The following is an 11,524-nucleotide window of genomic DNA, read 5'->3' on the forward strand; positions in this document are numbered from 1 at the left end:
ACCCATAAGAAAACCGCGTTATTTCAACGATTGGCGACTCGGTTCTGACCTCCATGAAATGGTTCAAATGGCTCTGAGCACTATGGGAGTTAACTTCTAAGGTCATCAGTCCCCTAGAACTACTTAAACCTAACTAACCTAAGGACATCACACACATCCATGCCCGAGGCAGGATTCGAACCTGCGACCGTAGCGGTCGCGCGGTTCCTGCCGTAGCGCCTAGAACCGCTCGGCCACCCCAGCCGGCTTGACCTCTATCGTGGAAGCGTCAAAAGAAGGGGTGAAATGTGCGCAAGAGGTGGTTCGACGACCTTCCGATTCTGTGACACGTCCACGGTGGTGTTGGCCAGATTGTGCTGAAATCTGGTGCCAAATTGACATCATTAACTCATCTTACACATCACATGATCTTCTGAGATATGACTTTTGCACCATTACAGAGGAAGACTGTAGGCACCTTTAAGCTATACTTCAAACATACTTGTCGCAATGGAAAACTATTACGGGTTTCCAAAAACGATCCTTTAATTGCTTTGCACAGGGTAGTTTCCAGTCTCTGAAATCCTGGATGCTGCCTCGTGGATCACTCAATTAATTTCTTACAAAACGGGTGCTTCACAGTTACTTCTGGAAGCAGTTCTTACGCTAATCAGTCACAATAATTTAAGCACACATCGAATTGCACGTTCGTGTAGATACAGCTCGCAGACAGCTGCATTTCATCGTAGCATGGGTTCTAAAGTCCTTGTTATGTGGTACACTGTCAAAAGTCTACGCACAGTTTCCTAATTTCCTGTAGATTATCACTGACTATCCCTGAATTGACAACTAGCGTTAGAGGAATTTTGGAATGTAGTACGTTGGGTGAATTTGGTATCTGGAACAAATATAAGTCATCAAATTGGTTCTTATGCTACTATAATATTATTCTAGCCTTTGAATGGGCAAATGGCCCGTTCGGAAATACCAAGGCCATTGTCGAACAGCCAACGATGAAAGGTTACAAGCAGTCAACAATTGTAGGCGAATACCCCCATAACTCAATACACTCATTTGCTTCAGTTAAACGATCTTCGACACCCAGATATAGCAGTGGTAATGCGTATGCTAAGAGATGCCTGGCAATACTGTGCCACGAATACAAAGTACACGAGAGAATCAGCCATGTGCTTTGCGTTTCTTTTAGCTGTGTGGTAACATTCCACTGAAGGCACACAGAACGTCAGTACGTGTGCTATGCTCTCTCATGGAAATATACACTGAATCGCCAAAGAAACTGATACAGGCATGCGCATTCAAATACAGATATATGCAAGTGTATGTAAAATCTTATGGGACTTAGCTGCTAAGGTCATCAGTCCCTAAGCTTACACACTACTTAACCTAAATTATCTTAAGGACAAACACACACACCCATGCCCGAGGGAGGACTCGAACATCTGCCGGGACCAGCCGCACAGTCCATGACTGCAGCGCCTAAGACCGCTCGGCTAACCCCGCGCGGCGCAGATATATGCAAACAGGCAGGGTATGACGCTGCGGTCGGTAATGATTATGCCTGTATAAGACAATAAGTGTGTGGTGCAGTTGTTAGATCGGTTATTGCTGCTGCAATGGCAGTCTATCAACATTCAAGTGAGTTTGAACGTGGTGTTACAGTCGGCGCACGAGCAATTGGACACATCATCGCCGAGGTGGCGATGATGTGTGCATTTTCCCGTATGACCATTTCACGAGGGTACCGTGAATATCAGGAATTCAGCAAAACATCAATCCTTCGACATCGCTGCGGCCGGAAAAAGATCCTGCAAGACGACTGAAGAAATCGTTAAACGTGCGAGAAGTGCAACCCTTCCGCAAATTTCAATAGATTTCAATGCTGGGCCATCAGCAAGAGTCATTGTGCGAGCCATTCAACGAAACATCACCGATATGGGCTTTCGGAGTCGAAGGCCCACTCTTGTGTACCCTTGATGACTACACGACACAAAGCTTTACACCTCGTCTGGGCTCGTCAGCACCGACATTGGACGGTTGATGACTGAAAACATGTTGGCTGGTCAGACGAGTCTCGTTTCAAATTGTATAGAGTGGGTGGACGTGTACGGGTATGGAGGCAAACTCGTGAATCCTTGGACCCTGCATGTCAGCAGAGGACTGTTCAAGCTGGTGGAGGCTCTGTATTGGTGTGGGGCGTGTGCAGCTGGAGTGATATGGGACTTCTGATACGTCTAGATACGACTCTGACGGGTGACACGTACGTAAGGATCCTGTCTGATCACTTGCATTCATTCACGTCCATTGTGCATTCAGACGGACTTGTGCAATTCCAGTACGACAATGCGACATTCCGCACTCCAGAATTGCTACATAGTGGCTCCAGGAACACTCTTCTGAATTTAAACATTTCCGCTGGCCATAAAACTCTCCAGACATGAACATTATTGAGCAAATATGAGATGCCTTTCAACATGCTGTTCGGAAGAGATCTCCACCACGTCGTACTCTTACGGATTTATGGACGGCCCTGCAGGATTATTGGCGTCAGTTCCCTCCAGCACTACTTCAGACGTTAGTCGAGTCCATGCCATGTGGTGTAGCGACACTTCTGCGTGCTCGCGGGGGCCCTACACAATATTAGGCAGGGGCTCTTCAGTGTAGAACACACTACAGCTGCTCGTACTCTGGATGAGTATGCCTGGCTCTGTTTGTAACAGCACATTCTGTAGCTGTACCAGCGCCCTCTGGAAGTCATCATTGGCTCCATGCATGCTCTATTGGACTGAAGTCTGGGAAGCGATCCGGCCACTACAGACGCCTACTGTGATGCTGCAGGCATTCTTCCACCAGGCTGGCTGGCTAACTGGTCACTACGATCCAGTACTGCGCACTGTTTCAAGATCTCTTTCTACAGACTGAAGTCGTAAAACAACCACAAGGCAACACATGTAGTGGCATACTTGCTTCTAACATGATACTGCACTACACGAGAACACTTCAGTCGCCGTATCATCTCCTTTCTGGTAGACTACTAACGTGTCACAGGAGCGTGCCAGATGAATAACCCGGTGAATCGCCAACTTAAGCCTGGCTCAGAGATGGACAGGACATTACTCTAATGTCCCAGGGTCCACTCACGGTTGATAAAACATCACATTTACCTAGCGACTCTATATCTTTGCATAAGGTGAATGAATTTGGCATGTAGCAGAGCACACGCACAAACCTCACGGACTACAGTCTGATGCTAGATGTATGGACTAGAGGCTGCTGCAGGTTTTCTCATCAGGGCAGGTGCTGTGATGGTTAAAAAGGCAGAAACAATCCTGGTCCTGGGGTTTAGCATGCGGTCAGCCTTCTCCACACCGCAGTTGATTGTTTCCACCCACCTGCAGTCTTTTCCACAACCGTGAACTGATACTGCAGGCGGTATCAATTTTGTCTCACAACGAACTGATTGTGACCATCCTCCAATCTGCCTGATCTAACTCGTGATGCAGTTCTGTCTTATGAAGACGCGAATACTGAATACACACAATAAGCACTCAGTTGACGGGATTCTCTATTATCCCGGTACAGTTTAGGCTGCCGTGTTGTCATGGAACTTTTTCCTCCCGTGGATCACAAGCTCTCTTACCTAGTGGACATGCGTGTACTGCTTCCACCACCAGCCTGCGTACAAGCCTCGGCGCATCTTACAGCAATTTTCTGACGGAGAACGGACTCTGCCACGAATACCGACAATATTTAACAGAAAGTGTGCTCATCTAATCAGGTTGTCGTTTTCCTTGTTCCACAGTGCAACCACAACGTTCGTGTGCTTTTCAGTTTTAATGACGACGTCGTTGGTTCATCACTGGCACACACTTCCGTGTCGTCCGCTGCGGAGCAGTAGTGTACTCTTACTTATGGCTCCCCCAGCACTGTGCTCAACTGGCAACTACTCCAGAAGTTACCGTCTTGATTCACACAGAACGATTAAGAAATGATATTGATGTTCCAGGATGGGACACGGATGTGCAGTGCCTTTAGTAGTGGTTTAATATACTTAATTTTATTCTATCCGTCATAAAATAGTTGTTCCACAGTCAGTCACCAACTATCGATGGGTCCTAAAGACGATAGTATTGCCAAACATCCGAGTCACGCAGTTTCTGCAATAGTAATTTCAAACCATTAGACCATTTCAACTTGTTACTGTCATCAGTTACTTTGCTGCCCAAATAGCAGAACTCATTTACTACTTTCAGAGTCTCGCTTCTTAATCGAATTCTCTCAGCATCACGTAATTTCATTAGACAACATTCCATTATCGTTGTTTTTGATTTTGTAGATGTTCGTCTTATATCCCCCTTTCAAGAGGCTGTCCATTCCGTTCAACTGTTAGTCCAAGTCCCTTACTGACTCTGACAGAATCACAGTATCACCGGCAAAATCTCAAAGCTTTTGTTTCTTCTCCCTGAACTTCAGTTCCTACTCCAAATTTTTCTTCGGCTTTCTTTACTACTTGCTCAATGTACAGATCAAATAATGTCGGGTATAAGCTACAACCCTGTCTCACTCCCTTCTCGACCCCTGCTTTCCTTTTATGCCCCTCGACTCATGTAACTGCCGTCTTGTTTCTGTACACGTTGTAAATAGCCTTTCGCTCCTTGTATTTTACCCCTGCTACCCTCAGCATTTCAAAGAGAGTACACCAGCCAAAAATGTCAAAAGCTATAAACGTAGATTTGTCGTTCCTTAACCTATGTTCTAAGGTAAATCATAGGGTCAGTATTGCCTCACTTGTTTTTCCGAAATCCATACAAATCTTCCCAGCGGTCGGTTCAAATGGTTCAAATGGCTCTGAGCACTATGGGACTTAACATCTGAAGTCACCAGTCCCCTAGACTTAGAATTACTTAAACCTAACTAACCTAAGGTCATCACACACATCCATGCCCGAGGCAGGATTCGGAACCTGCGAACGAAGCAGCAGCGCGGTTCCGGACTAAAGCGCCTAGAACCGCTCGGCCATAATGGCCGACCCCACGGTCGGCTTCTGTCAGTTTTTCCATTCTTCTGTAAAGAATTCGTGTCAGTATTTTGCAATCAGTACTCATTAAACTGAGAGTTTGGTGATATTCACACCTACCGACAGCTGTTTTCTTTGTAATTGGAATAATTAGATTCTTCTTGAAGTCTGAGTGTATGTCGCTTGTCTCATACATCTTACTCACCAGGTGGAAGAGTTTTGTCATGGCTGGCACTCCCCAGACTGTCAGTAGTTCTGATGGAATGGCCTTGTTTCGACTTCGGTCTTTCAGTGTTCTGTTAATTTTTTTTCAGTTTTCGTTCCGTACACCCAAAAAAAGAGATGATTCTCGAGGGTGTAGAACATGTCAGAAAGCATAACATAAAAACATAAAATATAATTCTTACTACCCTTATAATTTGTCAGGAGACTGTCAAAATAGGTGAATACAATACACCAAACTGGAACGGCTAATATTTACAGAATTAATATTCTGTCAGAACGAAACATTTTTATGCACTATTAATAAACTTATTATACATAAAATACCTAATCTTGATTGTTGTGACCAAGTGCCGTTACTTAAGTTGACCTAATTGTCTCTGTTAAGATTTTCATCTATAGAGTAGAAGCAGTTGCCTACCAAAAAGAAGTTCAACTCTGTTTAAATCGTGCTTTATCTGACACCAAGTTTTTAATGGTTGCTGGAAATTTATTGAAAATGAGTGTTCTTGAATATTGGACCCCTTTTTGGACCAAAGTAAGTGATTGAAGATTTTTATGTAGATTGTTCTTATTCCTATTATTGATACTATGTATTGAGTTATTAGTTGAAAATAGAGATATATTACTAGAAAAACAATTTCATTAAGAAAAAAATATACTGAGAATCAGCGCTTAGAATACAAAGTTTCTTGAACAGGTTTCTGCCTGATGTTCTGGAATTTACATCACAAATGATTCTTAATAAACGCTTTTGCACTCTAAAATATTTTCCTCGGTTTGATGAGTTACGCCAGAATATGATCCCGTATGACATAATAGAACGAAAGTAAACAAAGTATGCAAGATTTTTTTTATATTTATATCTCCTTCAACTGACATCATTCTCACTGCAAATACAGACTTGTTTAGGCGCTTCAGCAATTCTGTGGTAAGCCCTTCACAACTGAATTTATTATTGAATTGTAATCCCAGAAATTTAACGCTGTCAACCTCTTCGATCTGCATGCCTTCATATGTTATGCACATTAGTGGCTCTGGGTTCATGGAGATATTCAGGATCTGATAAAAATCGTTTAAACGCATCGATCCACAAAGACCTACGTAAGTGTACTCAAGAACTGGCAAATGCGGTGAACTGGGATGATTCTACCGTCATGCGGCATTTGCATCTAATGGGGAAGGTTCAAAAATCGGGTATATGGGTACCGCACGCTCTAAGACAAAAATCACAAAAATCAGCTCGTTGCGTCTGTGCATGCTCGTTATGAATTGCCTCGTGAACAACACCGGCCATTCCTGTCCTGTATCGTTAATGGCGACGAGAAATGGTGTCTTTATGGTAACATAAGGAAAAGAAAGGAATAGTTGAGCTCAAAATAGCAGCAATTCCCCGTGCGAAGACCTGAGCACATCCACAGAAAATGGTATCATGCATCTGGTGGAACAGCGACGGTGTGGTGTACTACGAATTGCTTCCTAGAGGTGTAACCATCACAGCTGACATTTACTGTCAACAACTGAAATGTCTTGCACACACAGTCTACGATCAACGACCAGGAAGATTGTGTGAAGTGATGCTACTCAACGAGACTAGAGTGACAAAAAACATTATAGGACTTGGGATGTCATTCCGTACCCAACTGATTCGCCTGATCTTGCGCCCTCAGATTTTCACCCCTTCCGCTCTCTACCGAACAACCTTGAAGGAAGTTGCTTGCCGAATGAAAATTTGCTCCGATCATGGCTCGACGAGTTCTTCGCCTCGAAACCACATGATTTCCACAGTAGCGGAATCGAAAAGTTACCCCAGCGGAGGCAGACTGTTGTTAATAGCGAAGTAGAGTGTATTATCGATTTCTGTAATCGCTGTTGTGTGTATCTGTTGTGTTTATTAAACTTACCGAAGAACTCAACGAACTTATGCACCAACCCAATATTTCAATTACCATTATTTTAATTTTATTGATTTTCATTTTCATTTTATAAATTCTTTTCAAACACTACAAATCCCATTTAACTGAGAACCTTGTGTATTGAGTATGAAAAAATGAGAACCTACAGCCGGCCGGTGTGGCCGAGCGGTTCTAGGCGCTTCAGTCTGGAACCGCGCGACCGCTACGGTCACAGGTTCGAATCCTGCCTCGGGCGTGGTTGTGTGTGACGCCCTTAGGTTAGTTAGGTTTAAGTAATTCTAAATTCTAGGGGACTGATGACCTCAGGTGTTAAGTCCCATAGTGCTCAGAGCCATTTGATCCATTTTGAGAACCTATACGCATTGTTACACTCCCTAACGTTGTTTGTTTTTCTCGTGATCAGTATCTGAGATATACCACGGAGGCAGGATTGTTGCGCATTCCACCTTGAATCTCGGTTTTCTAAATTTACATGACAGTAGAGAACAACGCTGCCTTTTTCGCAACCTCCCTGGACCCTTCTGTTGCACTTTCGTGGGAGCTACACTTACATATTACAGTCTTAACAACGCTTGTCTGTATTCATTAGATATCTGTTGACATCCTTACTTGATACATATTCCAAACGCTGGACCAGTACTCAAGTACAGGCATCATTAGCCTCTGGTAGGCTGTTTCCTTCAGAGAAGTCCTGCATTTTCCACAAGCCTTCCAGTAGTTCTAATTCGTCCATTCTCCTTCCGTAGTAGTGAAAGGGTCCTGTAGCCACCTTTCGTTAGTCCGGTAGCCCATTTTCACTAACATTTCTCTTTCTTTTCCTTGTTTATCTTTTCTCATCACTCCCATAGTGGTGTGATTGAATGAATGCGGTTGTGTCACGTTGCTAGACAGTGGCGTAGTCTGCTGCAGAAAGTCTGCGATAGTGATACAGATTCAGCAGCAGTTGTACAGAATAGCCAACTCTCATAGCGGTCAAGTAGGCAAAGAGGTTTGCGCTACTTGTGAGAAATCCACCTGCGTTAGGTTGGTGGCGGAAATGGCTTCTCTGGGTTCCGCGGGCCACGCGGAGATGAAAAAGGGAGGCAGTCTGCCACCGGTACGGGAAGTATCCACAGCTGTGCTCCAGTCGAAGAAGGGTGAGTTAGACTGACCGTGTGGCGCGTTGTTACTTGGCGAGGGGAGAGCTGTTAGCTTTTGGTCTCGCTTTTCCGCTCTGAAAGATTGCTTTGCCTTGTTGCAGCAAGGAATGCAAAACTTTGGCAGGTTTTTCTTTTAGTAAATTTCTATAGCAGAATCGGAAGAGCGCCACACAAAGGTGTCGATAAGAAGTGAGCACTCGCTTCTGTATGAATGTCTGTTTGCCTTCAGCTGTGCCTGTATAAGCTTTCATTTTTCTAAATATTAATAGCTTTTCCTTCTCGTAAATTTTCCTTGCTTTATGTATCTTCGTCCGTGGGGAGCCGACCACGTGGTTGAACATTAGAGTCTGTTGGCCTACCGTCATCACTAACTGTTCGGTCTCATGTTTGTTTTAAAGAATGTTAACTGTTCATGATTGTGTGATGTGATATTGTTGCAACTTGGCCACGATACCTAGAATTTGCGTCTCCACAAACCACGTGGGCACGCGAGTGTACTGCGAAACGTGTACCGTTTCACGAGTTATTGCGATCAGTTGTCAGACAACAGCAGTTGTATGAATGATTCACACCAATGATTTTAGGTGTAGATTATAACGGTAAATGTATTGATGCTTTTTTTTAATGTTTTAGGAATTAATGTTATCAGGAATTGTGTACATGCCTCACATCCATATCTTAGGAATAAATAATTTTATCCACAATTTTCTCTTGTATTCCGAGACTACATTTTTCGCACCTAAGCCATTCACCTCGTAGCTTTCCTGTTAGCACATCCAACGCGTTTCCTTTCGCACCGGTCCAGTGATTAGTTTCCCTTTTATTTTAAAACAAATGCCTTAGACTAAGTCTTATTTTCAGGTGTGTTGCTGGGAGCTGATCTTCTGCACAGTGTTCTTGCATGTGCTATTTTATTTTAAATGGTTGATTCTCGTGAACAGTGCACGGTAAATACTATTAATTACATCGCATCCCCTATGAGCGGTATCACGATGTATGCATTTTTATGAGTTTTTGGTCTGTGATCAAATTAATTTATTTTCCGACTCGACCAAACCTTGATTAGTTGTATGGTTAGAGTCGGTGGCGACCCTAATCTTCTCACGTTAATTTCACAATCAATAAGCATTTCCATTCCCAATAATAACGTAATAACCCGTAGCAACAGGTTAGTTACAGTAGGCCTACTGTTTCTACGTGTTGTCTTGTTTCATATCGCTACTTAGTGTTACCGGTTAATCATGGTCCTATAACAATGTAGCAAAGCTGAAAAATACCATCTCGTTGTCTCCTAGCTCGACTTGCTTCTACAAGACAAGAAGTGAATCTAAACGCCTGCAGTGGTCCGCTCCCTGTAGCGAATCGCTGGTTGCAACTTACTCCCCTCTCTGCTGTCGTCCCCAAATGGCTCCACCGCCGTTCCCCTCCCCCAACAAACACATGTCCATTGATCTGGCAGTTTCGCAGGACCACTAAGGTTCCCCCGCAGCATTTGCATTTCAGGCTACTAAAAGGAGCGATTTTCTTATATACTGCCCATCGTATTGTCAACAGTACAATTAGAACGTAATTTAATTGCATGTCTTGCAGAGACAACTGAAACTTAAAAACAAAGATAATACTTGTTTTGTGCTGTAAGTAATTTTGTAATTAAAGACGATATTCCGAATGAAGTCTATTATATTATAAAGACAGGAATTTTAACCAAAATTAGTCGACCCGATCGACAGTTTTCTATTTCTTTGCGATAAATTACGTACAGTAGGTTCGAAAGATTTGGCCGTTGGCTTCAATCTAAGTTAGGAAATTTTGTTAACTAAAGTTTACTCATTTCAGTACAGCCACAGTAAGATAAGGAACAAAAGAATCCCATGCTACGCAGGTAGTTTTGCCACGAATACACAAAAAGGATAGGTCAGTTTCTGCAATAGCTATAGTGTTTTATTTGTAAATGGAATTGTGCACCTTTAAAGACGGCATGAGGAACTTCGAAACGAACACAGAAGTCAAACTGATAAAGTTTGCCTTACGGTAATATTGACCGACAACTGGCTCGACCTGAATCTTCAGTTTTGTAGTTCAGTAACTAAACAAAACTACTGGGAATATTAAAATATACGTAAGAATATTTTGGTCCTGGAAGAAAAACTGCAAGAATTCTTCGTTTCACTAGCTGCCTTACGAAGACGAGTGGAAGTACGAATTGCTTTCGTTCTTTACGATGAGATTCCAGCGCATGGATCTAACCGCCCATGGACGTCAAGCTTCAGCAAAGAAGAGTTCTTAAGTACAGTTCAGCTTCTTACAGCCGCCTGCGGACCTTCAACCAAATGCCAAATGATACTACATTCTAAGCACACTTGTTCTTCCGTAAAGTAGTTTTAACCCCAATTAGAGGACATCTAAATGCTGACTGGTTCTGCATAATTATCTTACCCTTTTGTTAAGAATTCCATGCAAAGAGCAGGTCGTAGGATGCGCTACATGTGTTGTTCTTTGTCATTGAACTTATTCACGACAAACATGACGTAGAATATTTCAATAGCTGTACTCATTTTTTAGAAAATGAAATGTATTATTAGAGGCTGTGTTTTTATTGGCGTGTAGCTAATTGCTTATTTCTGTTTAAGAGTTACTCGATTGTGCAGTTTATTCCACGACACCCATGGAGTTCTAAAGTAGAAATAAGTTTAATTTGCATTTGAAACACTACTTCCGCCGTTATATCTTTTATTTCCATGGGTTGAGCGTCACATTTACATCCGCGTGATTAATTCGTTGATGTGCCAAATCTACATTTACTAGAAAAGTGCATACCATTTTCCCTGCGACGCAGTATTGGAAACCAACCACAGACTCTTTAAGCTTCCGCCAACATGCAACCATTTTCTTCTTGTTCACAGAGTATGCCAGGACAGGCAATATGCGTGAAAATTGCTAATGCTGTTCTCTATATATCCTGTATAGAAAGTGCGATAGTGCATGTGATGTGACACGACCCGCATAAACTCATTGCATTCAGGTATCTAGAGCTAGGAAGAAAAAAATTGGAATTAAAATAGCTGGGATAAATATAACGTGCAGTCCTATGAACTAGAGACAAATGAGAAAAAGTAAGAAAACGTTTTGTAATTTCAAAAATAATCGCCATAAATGTTAGTAGTTTATCCCACTGTGAGTCAAAATCCTTCATGGAAAAAAGTTAGCGGTCGCCTATGGAATCATTATCGTTC

Source organism: Schistocerca cancellata, chromosome 1, assembly GCF_023864275.1.
Source record: "Schistocerca cancellata isolate TAMUIC-IGC-003103 chromosome 1, iqSchCanc2.1, whole genome shotgun sequence".
Lineage (NCBI taxonomy): Eukaryota > Metazoa > Arthropoda > Insecta > Orthoptera > Acrididae > Schistocerca > Schistocerca cancellata.